We start from the raw sequence: 21,806 nt of genomic DNA on the forward strand, positions 1-21,806 counted from the left end.
GCGCAAGCCAGGACTATGCAGAGCAGGAGCCAAGGCTGCGAGTGCCAGGTGTGCCCAGGAGGCCAGCCCTCCCGCGTCTCAGCCCAGGTCCATGGTGCTGAGAGCAGGTGGCCGCTGGAGCCCTCCACACCCGCCGAAAGGCAGAGAAAGCTGCAGGCTGGCTCCAGTCTCCTGACCTATGTCACGCATACATTTTCCCCAGAGTGTTTCATTCAACTGAGCTCAAGTATGACACAAAAGAAATATTGAAAAACTGTATACACATTAACTGAGCTCCCTAAAAATGAGGAGCACAGTTAAGCATTGCCCCACACTCAGACACATCACTCGGCACCATTTCCAAATATCTCCTCTCTTAACTCCTATACGTGACCTCCCCCCAAATTCTCTTTTGGATCCTTACTCTCTCTTTCCTCACCCACCCTCACCCAAAAACTTAAGAGAAGGTTTAATGTCACCTCTCCGAGCTGCACTTAATTTTATTTTTCTTTTATCTCATCATACTGGGTTTGGATCCCAGATCCATCCCTATAGAAGAGTAAATCACATAAACTAATTAGGTCTCACTTTTCTCATCTGTATAGTGGAAGGAATAATACCTGACTCCTGAGGGGTGAGGCAGAGGGGTGTTCAATGAAGCAAAATAAACAAATTGTAAATAGCACGTAATCCATAGCAAGTGTTGGATGAATGTCCACTGTTGCTTTTATTATTATTCACCACTTTCTGACAGAACAGCAAGACCCTCCCCTGATTGCCACCAACTTGAGGACACAGGCTCCACACCTTTAGCGGACAAAGGTGTGAGGGGCAGGACACATCCTGATGGAAAGGACAAGGACCAATTGTGCAGGGCAAAGGGTCTGAGGGGTGTTCACAGGCAGAAGCGAGATTTAGTCTAAGCCGGCATCACCCTGTATGGTGGTTTCCCTTTTCTTGCAGAATCTTCTCTTTTTAAACACCTGCCCACGCTAGATCCTGCTCTTGAGGCAGTCCTTGGCTTCTGTGGTGCACAGAGATCTTTCCCTTCATTGTACACAGCCAGACATGACTTTTGTAGACAGGCCTTCAACCCTGGAGGAGGCTGAGAAGCTGAGAAAACAGATACAGGGCACAGCATATGTCAAGCACTTACACACACTTATTCCACCCTATGGAAGTGGGTCCTGCTCTTCCCATCAGAGGGAGGGGTGAGGTGCAGATAAGCTCCTTACTTGCTCACAGGAACCACAGCTTGGTGGTGGTGGATCTGAGATTCAAAAGCTGCTCCAGACTCTTTGGAACACGGCAAGTGCTCTGAATGTGTTTGTGACTGGAAGGAGCATAAAGCTTGCATCGCATCTTTCCAGAATTTACAACACACCGATCCCTTGGGAAGACAAAGGTAGAAGGTTCCCAGAGTCACACACTAAGAAGTGTTTACACACTCATAGAAGTGACACACATTTGGTTTTTATTCAAATTAAATTCTGCAGGTTTGGAGACTGACACTGAGCATTGAGGACAGAAGCTGGGGCAGCGTCGCAGAGGTCCCAGCTGTCACAGGCATCGGCCTCCTAGATTCTCGAAGCTGTAGGACTGAGCTGGACACAGGCCAGGCTGGGGGCACGTGCTGGCAGGCAGGGCAGTTGGTGCAGACTCTATTTGTCCCCTGTTGCAGAAGGTGTTTAAATATTTTAACTATGGATTCAGCGACATCTGTTCATACCTGTTGATTATGGGCCCTGGGCACACTCACTCTTGCACACTCAATTTCATACACCCGCATGTATTCATTCTTGAGGCCTCACGTGAGGCCACGGCACACCACAGGCTGACACGCAATCCATCGCTGTCCATCACCTGGAAATACTTATTCGCACACCAACATGCACTCACAGACCCCTGGATGCACCAGCACACACGTGCACATTCGCATTCCTGCTCATGTGCACGGCCCCAGAGCATAGAGTCCAGACCTTTCCCCAGGCTGCTGCAGCATTCCAGCAGGTTGTCTGTCCATGGACCCTGAGTGACTTTCCAAGCACAGAGATCCCAGGATGCAGGGGATGATGCTGAGGGCTTGCAAAGAAGTGTGCCTTCCTCAGGGAAGAATACAGTCACATCTTCCAAATAAAAGAATTCCCTAGAAGGTGGTGTGATGCATGAAAAAGAAGACACACCCATCCTGAAGTCTGGCAAAGCAGGTTCACATCCTCCCTTCTTACATCCTGTTCAGTAACCTTAGACAATTAAATCTTTCGAAGCTGTAATAGGAGAATAACTCAAATGCAAAGGACTGAATTAGCAACTCAAGCAGAGATTCTAACAGGCAGTGGAGCCCTGGCCCTCCTGTGTACCTTTTCCAAAAGCCCCCTGGGAAAGTGAAGTCATCTCTCAGCCCCGCCGCTGCTGGGCACCCACCCAGCTGAGACCCAGGAGAATCCCTACTGGTGATGGATTTCAAGAGGGAGGCTGCAGCTCCAGCCACCAGGAATCCTTTGTCGGGAGCCCTGCCTGTGGGTGGGCCCCCATTTGGTTGGCTCTGGCTTCCCCTGCATGTCAGGGCATGGGCCGCAGCCTGGTGTTCTGTCACAGACGCTTGGCACAGAAGACACAGTGGGCTTGGCCTGTGCTCAGGTCTGCTGAAACCTCCTAAGTCACGGTGGTATCTTCCATCTGAGTGTGTATGTGTGTGTGTGTGTACATGACAAACAGAGCCTTGAAGAAAGAGAAAGAGTGATGCTAGTGAAAGTCAGTGAACAGCACCATTCCAAAGTCCCACGAAAGGCCTTTAGGTTTCTCGGTGGCTCTAGATGACCCATTCCTCTGTCCTCCGGTGGTAGCGCAATACTGCGTAATGCATGCTTGAGAGAGCGGACTGCGCCACAAAGCAGCTCTTCTGGGCAGTGGGGGATTAGGCCACAAAAGATCAACAGGTTGTAACACCCAAAACTCATGCAGAAGCTGATGTTCACATTGTCTCTATTTGCCCAGGCACAGCTACTGCAATATTCAACTTTGAGGCTTCAGCTCATCCACATCAAACAACCAAAACATATCCAAGCAGTTGGAGGAGAAGGTGCAAAAGGGGCTGTGAATTAACTGAGGGAACAGCGAGAGTCTGGCCCTCCTTGCTCACTGCCGTCCCCAGGGCGCAGCGCGTGGCGTGAGGGCACTTCTTCTTGATGAATCAGTGGTTGTCCCAGGATAACTGCCCCACATTGTCTTTCTTCTCTGCTACTGGGGACATGAGCTGACATCCCTCTGCAAGGCTCTCGGGGTTGCTACTGTCACAGTGACACCAGGTGGAAGGGTTCCTTGTCCCAGGAAGGCCTGGGCTCCTCTGGCCTCCCTCAGCGCCTTGCCCATGCACAGCCGGCCCTCCCGGCGAGTCCCGGGACAGAGACCACTGCTTTCTAAGCTTGTCGTCTAGCGTAGCTGTTGAATTCCCAAGACCTAGGGATGTTGTCAGGCTTTGAGCAGAGCTGTGGCTAAATGCCAGACGTGAGATGTGAAACGTGCCTTCCTCAGGACTAGCTTGCCTGTTTCCATTTCTCTCGGTCAAGGTCTTAGGACACTGGGAGCAAGTGCCTCTACTTGCCTTCAAACATGGCAACGAACCACTCCATTCTCCTGAGAGTGTGTTTGCCCTTCAGAGCCCTAGTCCACAGAGCACCTGACCATCACTGAGCATTTATTCTGTGCCAAACACTGTGCACATGCTTTACATATGCTGTCCATTGTAACGCGTACAGCTGACATGCAAATTGTGTTATCCTGTCCTGCCCATGAGGAAGCTGAGGTTCAAAGATGTTAAGTGCCCAAAGTCACCAACTGGTAAAGCTCAGAGCCCCAGTCTGAACACCACTGGGTTTTTTTTTAAAGATATGTTTCATCCTTTGTCAGATGCTGTTTCATGCATTGCATGCAAATCCGTGACTTGCGTCATCCATCTTTGTCATCAATCTCTGACCGGACAAGGAAGGAAGAATCAGGCCTGAAGCCCTGGGAGCTCGGAATCCGGGAGCCAGCCCAGGTGACTCCTCCAGCAGCTCCTTCCCAGGCAGTGCTTCCAGCTCCCCACCCGGCGCACCTTATGATAATTGCTTCCCTGGGAACCCAGGAGCCTGTGTGACCTCAACACACGTAGAGAGGGAAGCCCTCTCTGCTGTAACCACCCAGTTTCTCTTCATGACGCCTAATGTTTTCCTCAGACGCAGGCAGGATAGGAGCTACAGCCCCCATTTTTTGCTTCTATGAAATTGGAGAAACACCAAAGCCTCTTGCCCTGTGTATACCCCAGTTCAGGCTGAATGTGGCTCTGCATCTGGGTCAAGCCAAGGAAAGAACTTTGCTGAGTTTAACGGGTCTCCCAGAGACCCCTCACCCCTGCATTGTCATTTCCCTTAAAACAATGCTCTCTGTATGTCCGCCCCCAGGCCCAGCTCTTCCCCACCAACATGAACATCAGTACCACGGCCTTCAAACCCCCATAACCCAGCACTCGCCTGAATGCTTGCTTGGGAGCATCCCAGATACTAAGGTTCAAAGTCAAACAGCACGAGCAGGTTGGCAAATCCCAGGCAGCCAGGCCTCATAAAGTGAGGTGGAAGTGGGGTCAGGGCCAGAGTGAAGGCACAGTCATCCCCAAATCGCGCCAAACCCAGAAGGAAGTGGCCAGCCCAGGGGCTGAGTAAAGCCTGAAGTTCGAGGAAGGCCACGTGCATCCTATTGTGACTACGGCCTAATTAGGACACCCCAGTCTTGGGCCACCTCATGGCCTCGGACAGGGATTGGAGATGTATAAAAGGTGGACAGGCTCTGAGCATCCTAAAGCCTTCCACATCTCCAAGCACCAGATCCTGGTCAACTAGGGTAAGTCTGGCCAAGCAGTGCCTCTCCTGGAAGCCTGGCTCCAAGTGGTCCCCATTCTGCTGGCAGCTGGGGCTGGAGCTCTGGGTGGTTGGTCAGAAAGAAAGGCTTCGCTTGGGCCTCTCTATCCGCTCTCAATTTGGGACCAACCTACCTGCGGCTGCTAGTCAAGAGCTGAAGGTTCTGGGGAGGTGGGCTGAGACGGGAGAGGAGGTTCTGCCGGGAGCCCTGTGTCGGAGGCTCCTGCTGGCGTGGGTGCTGTGGGTGCTGTGTGTGGCCAGGGGCTGAGCAGGGCTGGGCAGAGAGGGAGGCACCAGCTCAGGGCACGGCTGCCCTTAATTGAAAGGCGCGTGCAGAGAAGGATGAGAGCCCCTAGGAGAGCAGGGCTGCAGAGGCCCCGGGGAGCTCAGGGCACTGGGGACGAGAGGATGTGGCCCAGTGGCCAGGTCCTGCTCTGGGAGTCAGGGAGCACTCGGTGCTGAGTGCCTATGGAACAATTACTTCCCTCTCTGAGTTTTGCTTTCCTGAAATGTAATTGAGTCCAGTCAAGAGGTCCTTTTTGTCTCTAGATGCCACTTTTCTTTGAATTCTCTTGCAAAGTGGTTAAGATGCTCCTTGCCTTTCTTTTAAGATTGTTAGGAATTTATTTAAGAAGTTGAAATCCTTCCTTGTGTGGTACTTGTGCTGGTACTTGTGTGCGTGTGCGTCTGAGCATGCACATATATACGTATACACATTTCTCTGTGTGTGTGTGTGTGTGTGTGTGTGTGTGTGTGTCTATGGATTTACTTATGCTCCTTTCCACCCTTACAAAAGCCTTAAGAAAAGTACAGAGAAGTTAAGCACCTCAAAGTCACACAGCTGGTTAATGGATTAGCCAGGACTAGGGTCCCAGGAAAACCTTTCCTGGATTCCACGCTTTGGCTGGGGTACTGTTTCACTTTTTGTTCTCTTTGGCTTTCTTTACTTCTTACTCTCTCGTTCTCCCCTGCCTCTCGCATTCTCCACCCCCGGTCCCCTTTACAATTTTCTTTTGTTTTCTTTTACCTGTCTCCCTTTCTCTTCACCTTCCTCCCTTTTGCCTTCCTTCCTTCTCTCCTTCCTTCCTTCCATGTTACTGTATATGTCTCAGAAAGAGTTTGCAGTGGCTTACAAACTGTAGCTACAATTTATACAGACACACACACATGCACAAACACACACCTTAAATCAGTGAAGCTACCAGGCAAGGCAATGCAGGGCAGGTGTGAACAGGGCAGGATATTCTCCTGAGCCAAAACCCTCTAAGGCTCCAGCGTCCTCACTTGTGTGTCTTTCCACTTCCAGCGCACACCCAGCCCGGAATGTCTCAGCAGAAGCAGAAGCAGTGCTGCCCCCCACCTCAGCAGTGCTGCCCGCCACCCCAGCAGTGCTGCCCGCCACCCAAGCAGTGCTGCCCGCCACCCAAGCAGTGCTGCCCCCCACCCAAGCAGTGCTGCCCGCCACCCAAGCAGTGCTGCCCCCCACCCAAGCAGTGCTACCCACCACCTAAGGACTGCTAAACCCCCTCTCTAGACCAAGCAGCCTTGCCAGCCTCCACCCAACTGCAAGGAGCCCTTTGCCCTCTAAGTGCCAACAGAAGTGCCCACCCCCTCAGCAGTGCCACAAGTCCAAGCAGAAGTAAGCCCTGGGCATGTGTCGCGATGCCGAGCCCCCGGGAGAACAGAGACCATGAAGCCCACTCCCCTCTCTCCGCCAGCCAGCCGCCAGCCCCCCTCATCCCTGGCCTTCTGGATGCAGCCACGCTTCCGGGAAAGGCAGCCCCAGGACGGCAGCTTCCTGGATCATGAAGTCTTATTAAAGCAGCTGCAATTTCCATCTCAGATGCGGATCTGGTTCTAAACCGTCAAATCATCTTGGCTGACATGTACGCACTCCACCCTGTCGGCTTCTTGGACACTTAGGCAGCATGCCTGGACGCTGTTTTCCTATCAGCCGTCATTTCTGCTCTTGTCTTCTAAACAATTAAACACAATTCCTCTAGCATTAATGTCTCGGGTTGATTATTTCCTCATCTGGCAATGTTAAATTCCTGCAGATTATGTGTCCGGGTCCCTAACCCAGGACCTTAGAAGAGCTGGGCATGTGGGTGCAGGTAGGGAAGAAGGGATGGGAGAGGTGCTTCTGAGCTAAGGGATATTTACGATGGTCCTGCCAAGGTGAGGAGGGGAGATGGGCGCTTCTGCAGCAGGTTGACACATCCCCACATCCATTGTAAATGAGAACATACTTTGGAAACAGGGGCATATAATGCCCATCTAGAAAATGTAGGTGCAGAGGGGACAAGGGAACACCCAGCCAAGAGCTACAGTGTAAAGGCAAATAAATTGAAATTCGGAGAACACACTCCAAGGGCTTAAGGGTCAACATCAGTGGAGGTGGGAGCCTTCAAAATTCCTCCACGTGTAAAAGAAAAGACCAAAGTTTCTTGAAGTAACGACGTGTAATTAGGAGACAGTCTATGTACCAATCATATACCAGCACACACACATCCACAGTCAATCTTCTATTAACGTCATAGCCCCCATTTTTCTACAGCTTGGGATTCTCCTGGGCTATTTTTCCCTCACTGCCCTCTTATTTCAAGTCCCTAAATTCTGGGGATATCGGCCTAATAAGAAAATTTAAACCCACAGGGAATCCAAACTTCTTGGTTCTATTGCTTCCACTACACGCATCCCCTTCCACGAAATCCTTCTCTCACAAATTAGTCCACTCATTGATATAGTTGAGTGTTTTTGCTATACTTACCTCTCTTTTCAGGCCTCTGGGCTACAGGAGAGTCACTGGAAACCAGCAGAAATACCCAGAAGGAGCCAGAAAGGAACATAACATAAACGAAACGCCTGGCGTTGCTGCAACAGATTCCCAGAGTCTGTAAAATTCAGAATCAGCTGATGACTGAAGCTTTAGCATTGCTGCCCTGGTTGGCTGGTCTCTTCTTCCTCCATCAGGTCTTTTCATGCCTTTCCGCTATGCACCATCATCCATCTACCTACCCATCACCAATCCATCTATCCCACCCAGCAGTCTGTCAGTGCATCCGGAGTAAATACCTCCCCCTCACATTGGCTACAATGTGATGCGTGTTTGTTAGGAAAACACAGGTGCACACACGGGGCTCCGGGCCTCTTGGTTTCATACTCTCCATAAGAAGACCAAGCTGATACCCCACAATAACACAGAACAGTTAGACGAGATGGCATCTAATTAAGGGAAGACTGGAAGCTCCAGATACCTCATTCATGCCCTTGGGATTCAGAGAAGACAGAGAGAGAGCACTGGGGGCTGCTGAGGGGAGGAAGGAGAACCTGGGCATCTCTGATGTCATGGCACCCACCACAGGGCTGCGAAAAAACATCTGTCCATGAGGCACAGCGGGACCAGGGGCTTCAGAATGGAAGGACAGTGGGATTTGGATCCACAGGCAGAGCGCAAACCAGGACTGTGCACAGCTGGAGCCAACACGGCAAGTGCCATGTGTGCCCAGGAGGCCAGCCCTCCCGCATCTCAGCCCAGGTTCATGGTGCTGACAGCTCGTGGCCTCTGGAGCCCCCAAACCAGCTGAGCACCTGGCTGGCTCCAGTCTCCTGACCTATGTCACGTATACATTTCCCCTGGAGTGTTTCATTCCATTGAACTCAAGTAAGACACACAGAAAGCATTGAAAATTTGTACACATTTGGACGGAACACCCTGAAACGGATGAGCATGTTTCAACATTGCCCCAAACTCAGACACCACACTCTGCACCACCACCAAATATCTGGTCTCTTGACCCCTATACATGGCCTTCCCCCAGATCTCTCCTTTGGTCCTTATTCTCTCTTTCCTCACCCTCCCTCACTCAGAAGCTGAACAGAAGGTTTAATATTGCCTCTCTGGGCTACACCTAATTTTCTCCACCACAATTGACCATAATTAGCATGCCTGCACAGGAGATTCGGTGCGGACTATCTAGGGGATTTTTCCTGTATCCCATCATCCTGGATTCGGGTCAGATAACTTCCCTAGGTCTCACTTTTCTCATCTGTAGAGTGGGGAGAATAATGCCTGCCTCCTGGGGTTGAAGGGGAGGGATGGTCAAGGAGACAACGTAACTACGCAGGGAGGAGCACGTCACCCATAGCAGGTGTTGGACGAATGTTCGCTCTTGCTTCCATATTGTTCACTACATTCTGACAGACAGCAAGACCCTCCACTGATTGCCACCAGCTTCAGGACACGGGCTCCAAAGGTGTGAGGGGCAGGACACATCCTGATGGAAAGGACAAGGACCAATTTTGCAGGGCAAAGGGTCTGAGGGGTGTTCACAGGCAGCAACGAGACTGAGCCTAAGCCGGCATCACCCCATATGCTGGTTTCCCTTTTCTTGCTGTATCTTCCCTATTGCAACCCCCACCCACGCTGGATCCTGCTCTGGAGGCAGTCCTGGGCACCTCTGGCTCACAGGGATTTTTCCCTTCGGTTTACACAGACAGGCACGACTTCTGGAGACAGACCCAGCTCCCTGGAAGAGGCTAGTAAGCTGAGGAAGCGGGTACCGGGCACAGCGTGTGCCAAGCCCTCACACACACTGATGCCACCCTATGGAAGTCGGTCCTGCTCTTCCTATTAGAGGCTGGGGTGCAGTGCAGAGGCACTCTTTACTTGCTCACAGGAGCTACAGCTTGTTGGTGGGGGTGCTGATAAACTAGACATGGTCCGGACATGTTGGAGCATGGCAAGTGCTCTGAACGTCTCCCTGGCTGGAAGAAGCATCAAGCCTGCATCGCAGCTTTCCAGAACGTACAAACCACCAACCCCTTGGGAGCACAAAGGCAGCAGGTTCCCAGAGTCACCCACCCACACGTGTTGGTACAGGGGAACCACTCGTGCATGTCCACACACTCACAGAGGTGTCACACACCGGGTTGTTATTCTGCAGTAACGAGTATTCTGCAAGTTTAGACACTGACCGTGACCACTGAGAATAGAAGGTGGGGCAGCGTCCCAGAGGCCCCAGGGACCACAGGCATCGGCCTGCAAGCTTCTGGATGCTGAGGACTGAGCTGGACACAGGCCAGGCTGGGGGCAAGGGGGCTGGCAGGCAGTGGATTTGGCGCAGAGGCTCTTTGCCCCCTGTTACACAGGGTGTTTCAATGTTTGAACTATGCATTCAGCAACACTTCAGCATACTGGGGACTATGAGCCCTGGGCACACTCACTCGTGCACACTCCAGATCATATTCCCACACATGTTCCTTCCTGAGGCCTCCCATGAGGCCACGGCTCACCCCAGGCTGACACGCAATCCCATGCTGTCCATCACCCGGAAATAGTGCTTCACACACCAACACGCACTCACACACCCCGGCATGCACCAGCACACACGTGCACATTCGCATGCCTGCTCACGCGCATGGCCCCAGAGCATAGAGTCCAGACCATTCCCCAGGCTGCTGCAGCATTCCAGCAGGTTGTCTGCCCATGGACCTCGAGTGACTTTCCAAGCACAGAGATCCCAGGATGCAGGGCATGAGGCTGAGGGCTTGCAAAGAAGTGTGCCTTCCTCAGGGAAGAATACAGTCACATCTTCCAGACACAAGCATTCTCTAGAGGGTTGTAAGGTGCAAGAAAATGAACACACGCGCATGCTGGAGCCCGGCAGAGCTAGTTCAAATCCTCTCTTCCCTACTAGGCACTGAGCAGCCCGAGCCAACGTACCCTTTACCTGGAAATGCGAATAACTCACATGTCTAGGCCTGAGGTGAAACTCAAGCACAGTTTCTGACAGGTCCTGGAGGCCTGCCTCTCCCTTGTGCCCCCTCCACAAGCCCCCTGGCAAAGGAAGGACATCACTCAGCCACCCCACTGCTGGGCACCCACCTGGCTGTGACGCAGGGACTCTCCGCTCGGGATGATTTCAGCAGGGAGGCTGCAGCTCCAGCCACCAGGAATCCTGTGTCAGGAGCCCTGTCTGTGGGTGGGGCCCCATTTGGTCAGCTCTGCCTTTCCCTGCGTGTCTGTGCATGGTCCCAGCCTGGGATTCCTTCCCAGATGCCTGGCACAGAAGACCCAGTGGGCGTGGCCGGTGCCCAGCTCAGCTGACACCTCTTGGGTCACTGTGGTGCCTTCCATCTTACTGTGTGTGTGTGTGTGTGTGTGTGTGTGTGTGTGTCCACGAGAGGCAGGCGGGCTTGGAGATAGAAAAACCGTGATCCTAGTGGAAGTCAGTGAACAGGACCACTCCAAATGCCCAGGATAAGTGCTTCCTTTTCTCTGCGTTCTACATAACCCCTACCATCTGTTCTCTGGTAATAGAAGCAATACCACCTAATGCATGCTTGAGATACCTGACTGCCCCACAAAACATTTCCTCTGGGTACTAGGGGCTTATTCTAGAAACGATGGACAGGATGGAACACCAAAATCTCATGCATTAGCTGATGTTCCCGTTTTCTCCAGTTACGCAGCGTTGCTACAGCAACATTTGGGTTTGAGCTCTTCAGCTCATCCTCAACACACCACAGAAAAGGATCCAAACAGTTGGAAGGAGAAGGTGCCCAAGAGGCTGTGAAGCAGTGGACGGAACAGCGAGAGTCTGGCCCTCCTTGCCCACCACCGTACCCAGGGCCCAGCGCGTGGCGTGAGAGCACGGCTTCTTGAGGAATGAGTGCTTGTCCCAGGATGAATGCCCCTCATAGTCTTTCTTCTCTGCCCCTGGGCACACGAGCGGAAGTCCCTCGCCAAGGCTCTCGGCTTGTTTCTCTCAGAGGGATACCAAGCAGAAGGGATTCCTGTCTCTGAATAGCCTGCACTCTTCTGACCTCCCTCAGTGCCTTGCCCATGCACAGCCGGACCTCCCAGCGAGTCCCGGCGCAGAGACGGTGCGTTTCCAAGCCTGTCCCCTGTCGTGTTGCAATGTGAATGCCAAGATCTAGGGATGTTGTCAGGCTTTGAGCAGACCTGTAGCTAAACCCCAGGTCTGGGCTGGGAAATGTGCTCTTCTCAGGACTAGCTTGCCTGCTTCCATTTCTCTCAGGCAAGGTCTTTTGACACTGGTAGCAAGTGTCACTACTCGAGTTCAGTCTTGCAACGAGCTACTCCATACTTCTGAGAGTGTGCTTTGCTCGAGTTCTCAGAGATCGACTCTAAGGGGCACCCAAGCACTCCTGAGCACGTGTGCAATGTCAACCATCGTGCACATGTCTACGCATGGTGTCCATCATAACGCTGACAGCTGACACGCATCATTCTCTTACGTCGCCCAGCAGGTGAGGAAACGGAGGCTCAACGATGAGAAGGGCCCAAAGTCACGCTACTGCTGAAGGTCAAAGCTTCAGTCGGAACACTCCTTGGGGCTATTTGAAGCCATGTTTCAACCCCGGTCAGATGTTCTTTCCTGAAGAGCATCCAAGTCCGTGGCGTGCGTCATCACGCTTGTCCTGGAATCTCTAAGCAGAAGGGGAAGAAAGAATCAGGCCTCAAGCCCTGCGAGCTCAGATACAGGAGCCAGCCCAGGTGACTCCTCCCGCAGCTCATTCCAAGTCGGTGCTTCTCCCCTCTCCTGCTCTCTGCACCTTATGAGAATCGTTTCCCTGGGGACCCTGGAGTCTGGGTGACGTGCACACATGGAGAGAGGGAAGCACTGTCCACTGGAACCCCCCATTTTCTCTTCATGAAGTCTGATGGTTTCCTCACAAGCAGGCAGGACACAGAGCTGGAGCTCCCCTTGTTTGCTTCTGTTGGAATTGGGGAAAACCCAAACACACGGGCCCTGCTTTCCTACTGCTTCAGGCTGAATGTGGCTCTGGCTCAAGGTCAGACCTTTGCTGAGTCTCAGAGGTCTCCCAGAGAGCCAGTCAGCCTTCTGGTGTCGATTCCCTGCAAGCAATGCTCTCTGTGTACCCCGAGCGGCCCAGACCTTTCCCCACCCACAGGAACATCCTGAAACACTTGCTTCACACCCTCCACACCCAGCACCGTCCGGAATGCTTGCTTGGGACCATCCCAGATGCCAAGGTTCTAAGTCCAAAGTCAGGAGCGGCTTTGGAAACCTGAGGCAGCCAGGCCTCGTGCTGGGGAGGTGGGATCAGGGTCACAGGAAAGGTACCGTCATCCCCACGTGCTGCCAATCCGAGAAGGCAGTCACCAGTCCAGGGCTGAGTAAAGCCTGAAATTTGAGGAAGGCCAGGTGCATCCTATTGTGACTAGGGCCTAATTAAGGGAGCCAATCCAAGGCCACCTCATGGCCTGGGACAGGGATTCGTGATGTATAAAAGGTGTGCAGGCTCTGAGCATCCCAACCCCTTCAGCATCTCCAAGCTCCAGGCGCTGGTGAATTAGGGTAAGTCTGGCAAAGGAGTGGCTCTCCTGGAAGCCTGGCTCCACATGGTCCCCCACTCTGCTGGGAGCTGGGGCTGGAGCTCTGGCTGGTGGGTCAGAGCGAAAGGCCTCGTTCGGGCATCTCTCTCCTCCGTATCACTTGGGACCAGCCTATCCCGGGCTACGAGTCAACAGCTGGAGGGTGTGGGGAGGTGGGCTGAGAAGAGAACCAAGGGTTGGCCAGGAGCCCCGTATCTGTGGCTCCAGCTGGGGTGTGTGCTGTGCGTGGCCAGCGGCAGAGCAGGACTGAGGAGGAGAGAGAGGCACCAGTTCAGGGCAGACCTGCCCTTAAGGGCAAGATGAATGCAAGGATGGATGAGAGTTCCTCAAGGAGCAGGGGTGCAGCGGCCTCAGGGAGCTCAGAGCAGTGGGGACAAGGGCATGTGGCCCCGTGGCCCGGTCCTGCTCTGGGAGTCAGGGAGCACTCTTTCCACCTCCCCGTGCTGTGTGCCTGGGCCTCAATTGCCTCCATCTCTGCCTTTCACTTCCCTCAACTGTCCGTTTAAATGGAGGTAAAAGGTCTTCCTGTCCTGGATTCCCCTTTTCGATGAATTCTCTTCAAGAGTGCTTAAGATGCTCCTTTGAAATTGTTAGACATTTATTTCATAAGTCGAAATCTTTGTACCAGGACTCGTCACGAGCTGCTCCTCGTGTCTGTGTGTGTGTGCGCGCGTGTGCCTGTGGGTGTGTCCGTATGCACAGACACATATATACCGACATACGTATGTATATATCTATGTACGTGTGTGTGTCTTTATGGAGTTTTATATGCTCATTGAATCCTTACAAAAACATGAAGCAAAGGACACAGAAGGGAAGCACCTGGCTCAAAGTCACACTGCGGATCCATTGTTTAGCCAGGACTTCGATCCCAGGAAATCCTATTCTGGATTCCACAGATGTTTCCGTGGCACTATATTCCTTGGTGTTCTCTTTCTCCCCGTCTTTCCTTCTTCCTCTCTCTCTCTCTCCCCCTCCCTTTTTCCATCTTTCTATGGTTTCTGCTACAGGTCTCCCTTTGCTTCTCCTTGCGCCCTTTTCCCCCCTTCCTTTGATTTCCTTCCTTCCTTCCATGTGTATGTATTGCTCTCAAAACCAAATTGCTTACAACGTATATGTACAATGTAGACGGACACACAGACATGAATATAGGCACCTTCCATGGGTGAAGCCACCAGGGCCAAGTCAACAAGGGGAAGGTGTGAGTGAGGCAGGATGTTCTCTTGGGCCGATTCTCTCTAAGGCTTCTGTGTCTTTCCACTTCCAGTGCACATTCGGACCAGAATGTCTCAGCAGAAGCAGAAGCAGTGCTGCCCGCCCCAGCTGTGCTGCCCCCTGCCAAAACAGTGCTGCCCTGCACCCCAGCTGTGCTGCCCTCCAATGCAGCAGTGCTGCCCCGTGCCAAAGCTGTGCTGTCCCCCACCCCAGCCGTGCTGCCCCGTGCCAAAGCTGTGCTGTCCCCCACCCGAGCCGTGCTGCCCCGTGCCAAAGCTGTGCTGCCCACCACCCAAAGAGTGCTAACCGCGCCGCAGCACACCAAGCAGCCTTGCCAGCCTCCACCCAACTTCAAGGAGCCCTGTGCCCTCGAGTGCCAACAGGGGTGCCCATACCCTCGGCAGTGCCACAAGACAAAGCACAAGGAAGCCCGGGCATGTGACCAGAGGCCTAGCCCCCGGCAGCACAGACAGCAGGAAGCCCACTCCCCTCTCTCCACCAGCCAGCGGCCAGCCCCCCTCACCCCGGCTTCTGGATGCAGCCACGCTTCGGGGAAAGGCAGCCCCAGGACGGCAGCTTCCTGGATCTCCAGGTCTTATTCATGAGCAGCTGCAGTTTCCATCTCAGATGAGCATCTGGTTCGAAACCGACGAATCATCTTTGCCAACCTGTAGCCACTTGGCCCTGTCGGCTTCTTGGACACTTCGCTAGCGCGCCCGCACACTCTTTCCTATCACCCTTCATTTCTGCTCCTGGTTTCCAAACAATTAAACACAATTCCTCTGGCATTAAGGTCTCGGTTCGATGATTTCATCCGGCAGTTGTAAATTCCTGCAGCGTTTGCATCCTGCTCCCTAACCCAGGACCTCAGAAGAGCTGGGTGTGTGGGTGCAGGTAGAGGAGAAGGCATGGGAGAGGCACTTCCGAGTGGAGGCGCATTTGCCAGTGTCCTGCCAGGTGAGGAGGGGAGGTGGGGGCTTCTGCGGCTGCTGACACATCCCCACGTCCATGGAAAATGAGAACACCCCTTGCAAACAGGGGAGATGATGCCCGTCTAGAAAACGGAGCCGCAGAAAGAGTAAGGGAACCCCCAGCCAAGAGCTACAAAGTCGAGTCAAGGCAAAGAAACTGAAATGCAGAGGACACCCTCCAAGGGCTGGTGGGTCAAAATGGATGGAGGAGAGGCCTCACCAATTCTCCCACAGGAGAAAGCAAAGAGCACAGTGTCTTCAAGCCAACCACAGGGGTTCCTTGGAGAAAGTCTATGCACCAATCATATTGACAGCACACACACAACCACTCTCAACATCTGATTCACCTCATCGCCCCCATTGTTTCTCCCGCTTGGGACTCTCCTGGGCTCTTTGGCCCTCACTGCCCTCTTCCTTTTGAGTTCCTGAATTCTGAGGGAAACAGCCAGCCCACACGGAATCCCAACTTCTTTCTGTTACTGCCACTACACTCAGCCCTTTCCAGCAAATCCTTCTCTCACCAAACAACCCACTCATTGGTCTCTGGGAATCACTTTTCAGACAACTGCCTCCAATTTCAGGCCTCTGGGCTTCAGGAGAGTCCCTGAAATCCAGAGGAAGAACCCAAAAAGAGCCAGAGAAGAGCGCACCATCCGCTCAAAGTCTGCATTATCCCCCGGCATATATGCAAGTCGCTGGAAAATTCAGAATTAGCTGAAGACGTGCAAGCTTCAGCATTGCTTCCTTGGTCGGCTGGTCTCTTCTTCCCCCATCGTGTCTTTCCTTGCCTTTCAGCTATGCTCCATCCATCCACCTCTTTGTCCATCACCAAACCATCCGTGCCATCCAGTAGTCCAGCACTGCATCCTCGCTAAGTCACTCCCCCTCCGCCGTGCTTCGAATGGCATGGGTGCTGTGAAAACACAGTAGAACACAGCGCTGCAGGTCTCCTGGTTTGATAACCTGCGTTAGAAGCCCAAGCTAGGACCCCCAAGACACCAAAACACAGCTAGACCACATGGCATCTACTTAATGGGTGGCTCGGATGCTCCGGAACTTCATTCATGCCCTCAGAATTCAGAGGAGACAGAGAGAGTACCCCGGGGGCTGTTGAGGGGAGGAAGGACATAGTGGCCATCTCTGCTGTCATGGCAGCCACCACAGGGCTTCCAGCAAAGTCTGTCCATGAGGAAGAGCTGGAGAAGGGCGGTTCAGAGTGGAAGGACGGTGGGATTTGGCGACACAGGGAAGATCGCATCCCAGGACTGGTTACAGCAGGAGCTAACGCTGCGAGTGCCAGGTGTGCCCAGGAGGCCAGCCCTCCCACGTCTCCGCCCAGGGCCACGAGGGTGAGAGCACGTGGCCTCTGCAGCCCCCCACCCCAGCTGAACACCACAGAAAGGGTCAGGCTGGCTCCAGGCTCCTGACCTGTGTTTCAGAATCATTTCCCCCGCAGGACTGCATTCAACGCAACTCAAGTATCACACAAGAAATGTATTGAAAAGCTGAATACAGTTGAACGGGGCTCCCTGATGAGGAGGAGCACATGGAGACATTGCCCCACACTCAGACACCTCACTAAGCACCGCTTCCAAATAGCGGCTCTCTGGCCTCCTCTATATGACCTTCCCCCACATCTCTCCTTTGGGTTCTTGCTGTCTCTTTCCTCACCCTTCCTCACTCAGCCACTTGAGAGAAGGTGTCCTGTTGTCTCTCTGGGCTCCTCTTAATTGTCTACACCACTAATGACCATAAACAGCACGTGTGCACAGGTGCTTCGGTGCTGACCGAATAGGGGAATTTTCTTGTATCCCATCGTCCTGGGTTTGGGTCAGATAACTTCCCTAGGTCTCACTCTTCTCATCTGTAGAGTGGGCAGAATAATGCCTGCCTCCTGGGGTTGGAGGGGAGGGATGTTCAAGGAGACAACGTAACTACGCAGGGAGGAGCACGTCACCCATAGCAGGTGTTGGACCAATGTTCGCTCTTGCTTCTATATTATTCACCACTTTCTGACAGACTGCAAGACCCTCCCCTGATTGCCACCAGCTTGAGGACATGGGCTCCACACCTTTAATGGACAAAGGTGTGAGGGGCAGGACACATCCTGATGGAAAGGACAGGGACCAATTGTGCAGGGCAAGGGTCTGAGGGGTGTTCACAGGCAGCAACGAGACTGAGCCTAAGCCGGCATCACCCCATATGCTGATTTCCCTTTTCTTGCTGTATCTTCCCTATTGCAACCCCCACCCACGCTGGCTCCTGCTCTGGAGGCAGTCCTGGGCGCCTCTGGCTCACAGGGATTTTTCCCTTCGGTTTACACAGACAGGCACGACTTCTGGAGACAGACCCAGCTCCCTGGAAGAGGCTAGTAAGCTGAGGAAGCGGGTACCGGGCACAGCATGTGCCAAGCCCTCACACACACTGATGCCACCCTATGGAAGTCGGTCCTGCTCTTCCTATTAGAGGCTGGGGTGCGGTGCAGAGACACTCTTTTCTTGCTCACAGGAGCTACAGCTTGTTGGTGGGGGTGCTGATAAACTAGACATGGTCCGGACATGTTGGAGCATGGCAAGTGCTCTGACCGTCTCCCTGGCTGAAAGAAGCATTAAGCCTGCATCGCAGCTTTCCAGAACGCACAATGCACCATCCCTTGGGAGCACAAAGGCAGCAGGTTCCCAGAGTCACCCACCCACACGTGTTGGTACAGGGGAACCACCCGTGCATGTTCACACACTCACAGAGGCGTTACACACCGGGTTGTTATTCTGCAGTAACGAGTATTCTGCAAGTTTAGAGACTGACTGTGACCACTGAGAATAGAAGCTGGGGCAGCGTCCCAGAGGCCCCAGGGACCACAGGCATCGGCCTGCAAGCTTCTGGATGCTGAGGACTGAGCTGGACACAGGCCAGGCTGGGGGCAAGGGGGCTGGCAGGCAGTGGATTTGGCGCAGAGGCTCTTTGCCCCCTGTTACACAGGGTGTTTCAACGTTTGAACTATGCATTCAGCAACACTTCAGCATACTGGGGACTATGAGCCCTGGGCACACTCACTCGTGCACACTCCAGATCATATTCCCACACATGTTCCTTCCTGAGGCCTCCCATGAGGCCACGGCTCACCCCAGGCTGACACGCAATCCCATGCTGTCCATCACCCGGAAATAGTGCTTCACACACCAACACGCACTCACACACCCTGGCATGCACCAGCACACACGTGCACATTCGCATGCCTGCTCACGTGCATGGCCCCAGAGCATAGAGTCCAGACCGTTCCCCAGGCTGCTGCAGCATTCCAGCAGGTTGTCTGCCCATGGACCTCGAGTGACTTTCCAAGCACAGAGATCCCAGGATGCAGGGCATGAGGCTGAGGGCTTGCAAAGAAGTGTGCCTTCCTCAGGGAAGAATACAGTCACATCTTCCAGACACAAGCATTCTCTAGAGGGTTGTAAGGTGCAAGAAAATGAACACACGCACATGCTGGAGCTCGGCAGAGCTAGTTCAAATCCTCTCTTCCCTACTAGGCACTGAGCAGCCCGAGCCAACGTACCCTTTGCCTGGAAATGCGAATAACTCACATGTCTAGGCCTGAGGTGAAACTCAAGCACAGTTTCTGACAGGTCCTGGAGGCCTGCCTCTCCCTTGTGCCCCCTCCACAAGCCCCCTGGCAAAGGAAGGACATCACTCAGCCACCCCACTGCTGGGCACCCACACGGCTGTGACACAGGGATTCCCTGCTCGTGATGATTTCAGCAGGGAGGCTGCAGCTCCAGCCACCAGGAATCCTGTGTCAGGAGCCCTGTCTGTGGGTGGGGCCCCATTTGGTCAGCTCTGCCTTTCCCTGCATGTCTGTGCATGGCCCCGGCCTGGGATTCCATCCCAGATGCCTGGCACAGAAGACCCAGTGGGCGTGGCCTGTACCCAGCTCAGCTGACACCTCTTAGGTCACTGTGGTGCCTTCCATCTTACTGTGTGTGTGTGTGTGTGTCCACGAGAGGCAGGCGGGCTTGGAGATAGAAAAACCGTGATCCTAGTGGAAGTCAGTGAACAGGACCACTCCAAATGCCCAGGATAAGTGCTTCCTTTTCTCTGCGTTCTACATAACCCCTACCATCTGTTCTCTGGTAATAGAAGCAATACCACCTAATGCATGCTTGAGATACCTGACTGCCCCACAAAACATTTCCTCTGGGTACTAGGGGCTTATTCTAGAAACGATGGACAGGATGGAACACCAAAATCTCATGCATTAGCTGATGTTCCCGTTTTCTCCAGTTACGCAGCATTGCTACAGCAACATTTGGGTTTGAGCTCTTCAGGTCACCCTCAACACACCACAGAAAAGGATCCAAACAGTTGGAAGGAGAAAGTGCCCAAGAGGCTGTGAAGTAGTGGAGGGAACAGCGAGAGTCTGGCCCTCCTTGCCCACCACCATTCCCAGGGCCCAGCGCGTGGCGTGAGAGCACGGCTTCTTGAGGAATGAGTGCTTGTCCCAGGATGACTGCCCCTCATAGTCTTTCTTCTCTGCTCCTGGGCACACGAGCTGAAGTCCCTCGCCAAGGCTCTCGGCTTGTTTCTCTCAGAGGGACACCAAGCGGAAGGGATTCCTGTCTCTGAATAGCCTGCGCTCCTCTGGCCTCCCTCAGTGCCTTGCCCATGCACAGCCGGCCCTCCCGGTGAGTCCCGGCGCAGAGACGGTGCATTTCCAAGCCTGTCCCCTGTCGTGTTCCAATGCGAATGCCAAGATCTAGGGATGTTGTCAGGCTTCGAGCAGACCTGTGGCTAAACCCCAGTTCTGGGCTGGGAAATGTGCTCTTCTCAGGATTGGCTTGCCTGCTTCCATTTCTCTCAGGCAAGGTCTTTTGACACTGGTAGCAAGTGCCACTACTCGAGTTCAGTCTTGCAACGAGCTACTCCATACTTCTGAGAGTGTGCTTTGCTCGAGTTCTCAGAGATCGACGCCAAGGAGCACCCAAGCACTCCTGAGCACGTGTGCGCTGTCAACCATCGTGCACATGTCTACGCATGGTGTCCCTCATAACGCTGACAGCTGACACGCATCATTCTCTTACGTCGCCCAGCAGGTGAGGAAACGGAGGCTCAACGATGAGAAGGGCCCAAAGTCACGCTACTGCTGAAGGTCAAAGCTTCAGTCGGAACACTCCTTGGGGCTATTTGAAGCCATGTTTCATCCCCGGTCAGATGTTCTTTCCTGAAGAGCATCCAAGTCCGTGGCGTGCGTCATCACGCTTGTCCTAGAATCTCTAAGCAGAAGGGGAAGAAAGAATCAGGCCTCAAGCCCTGCGAGCTCAGATACAGGAGCCAGCCCAGGTGACTCCTCCCGCAGCTCATTCCAAGTCGGTGCTTCTCCCCTCTCCTGCTCTCTGCACCTTATGAGAATCGTTTCCCTGGGGACCCTGGAGTCTGGGTGACGTGCACACATGGAGAGAGGGAAGCACTGTCCACTGGAACCCCCCATTTTCTCTTCATGAAGTCTGATGGTTTCCTCACAAGCAGGCAGGACACAGAGCTGGAGCTCCCCTTGTTTGCTTCTGTTGGAATTGGGGAAAACCCAAACACACGGGCCCTGCTTTCCTACTGCTTCAGGCTGAATGTGGCTCTGGCTCAAGGTCAGACCTTTGCTGAGTCTCAGAGGTCTCCCAGAGAGCCAGTCAGCCTTCTGGTGTCGATTCCCTGCAAGCAATGCTCTCTGTGTACCCCGAGCGGCCCAGACCTTCCCCCACCCACAGGAACATCCTGAAACACTTGCTTCACACCCTCCACACCCAGCACCGTCCGGAATGCTTGCTTGGGACCATCCCAGATGCCAAGGTTCTAAGTCCAAAGTCAGGAGCGGCTTTGGAAACCTGAGGCAGCCAGGCCTCGTGCTGGGGAGGTGGGATCAGGGTCACAGGAAAGGTACCGTCATCCCCACGTGCTGCCAATCCGAGAAGGCAGTCACCAGTCCAGGGCTGAGTAAAGCCTGAAATTTGAGGAAGGCCAGGTGCATCCTATTGTGACGAGGGCCTAATTAAGGGAGCCAATCCAAGGCCACCTCATGGCCTGGGACAGGGATTCGTGATGTATAAAAGGTGTGCAGGCTCTGAGCATCCCAACCCCTTCAGCATCTCCAAGCTCCAGGCGCTGGTGAATTAGGGTAAGTCTGGCAAAGGAGTGGCTCTCCTGGAAGCCTGGCTCCACATGGTCCCCCACTCTGCTGGGAGCTGGGGCTGGAGCTCTGGCTGGTTTGTCAGAGCGAAAGGCCTCGTTCGGGCATCTCTCTCCTCCGTATCACTTGGGACCAGCCTATCCCGGGCTATGAGTCAACAGCTGGAGGGTGTGGGGAGGTGGGCTGAG

At 53.6% G+C, this 21,806-nt stretch overlaps 1 long non-coding RNA gene across 1 annotated transcript; it reads left to right on the top strand.

The window, feature by feature from the left end:
- The first annotated feature begins 4,286 nt into the window (after positions 1 to 4,286).
- LOC130846135 (uncharacterized) lies at positions 4,287 to 6,879 on the top strand. Its single transcript, XR_009051518.1, has 2 exons — positions 4,287 to 4,857; positions 6,181 to 6,879. It is a non-coding gene; the product is annotated as an uncharacterized LOC130846135 (long non-coding RNA).
- Positions 6,880 to 21,806: the final 14,927 nt, after the last annotated feature.

This window comes from Hippopotamus amphibius, chromosome 1, assembly GCF_030028045.1.
Source record: "Hippopotamus amphibius kiboko isolate mHipAmp2 chromosome 1, mHipAmp2.hap2, whole genome shotgun sequence".
Taxonomy (NCBI): domain Eukaryota; kingdom Metazoa; phylum Chordata; class Mammalia; order Artiodactyla; family Hippopotamidae; genus Hippopotamus; species Hippopotamus amphibius.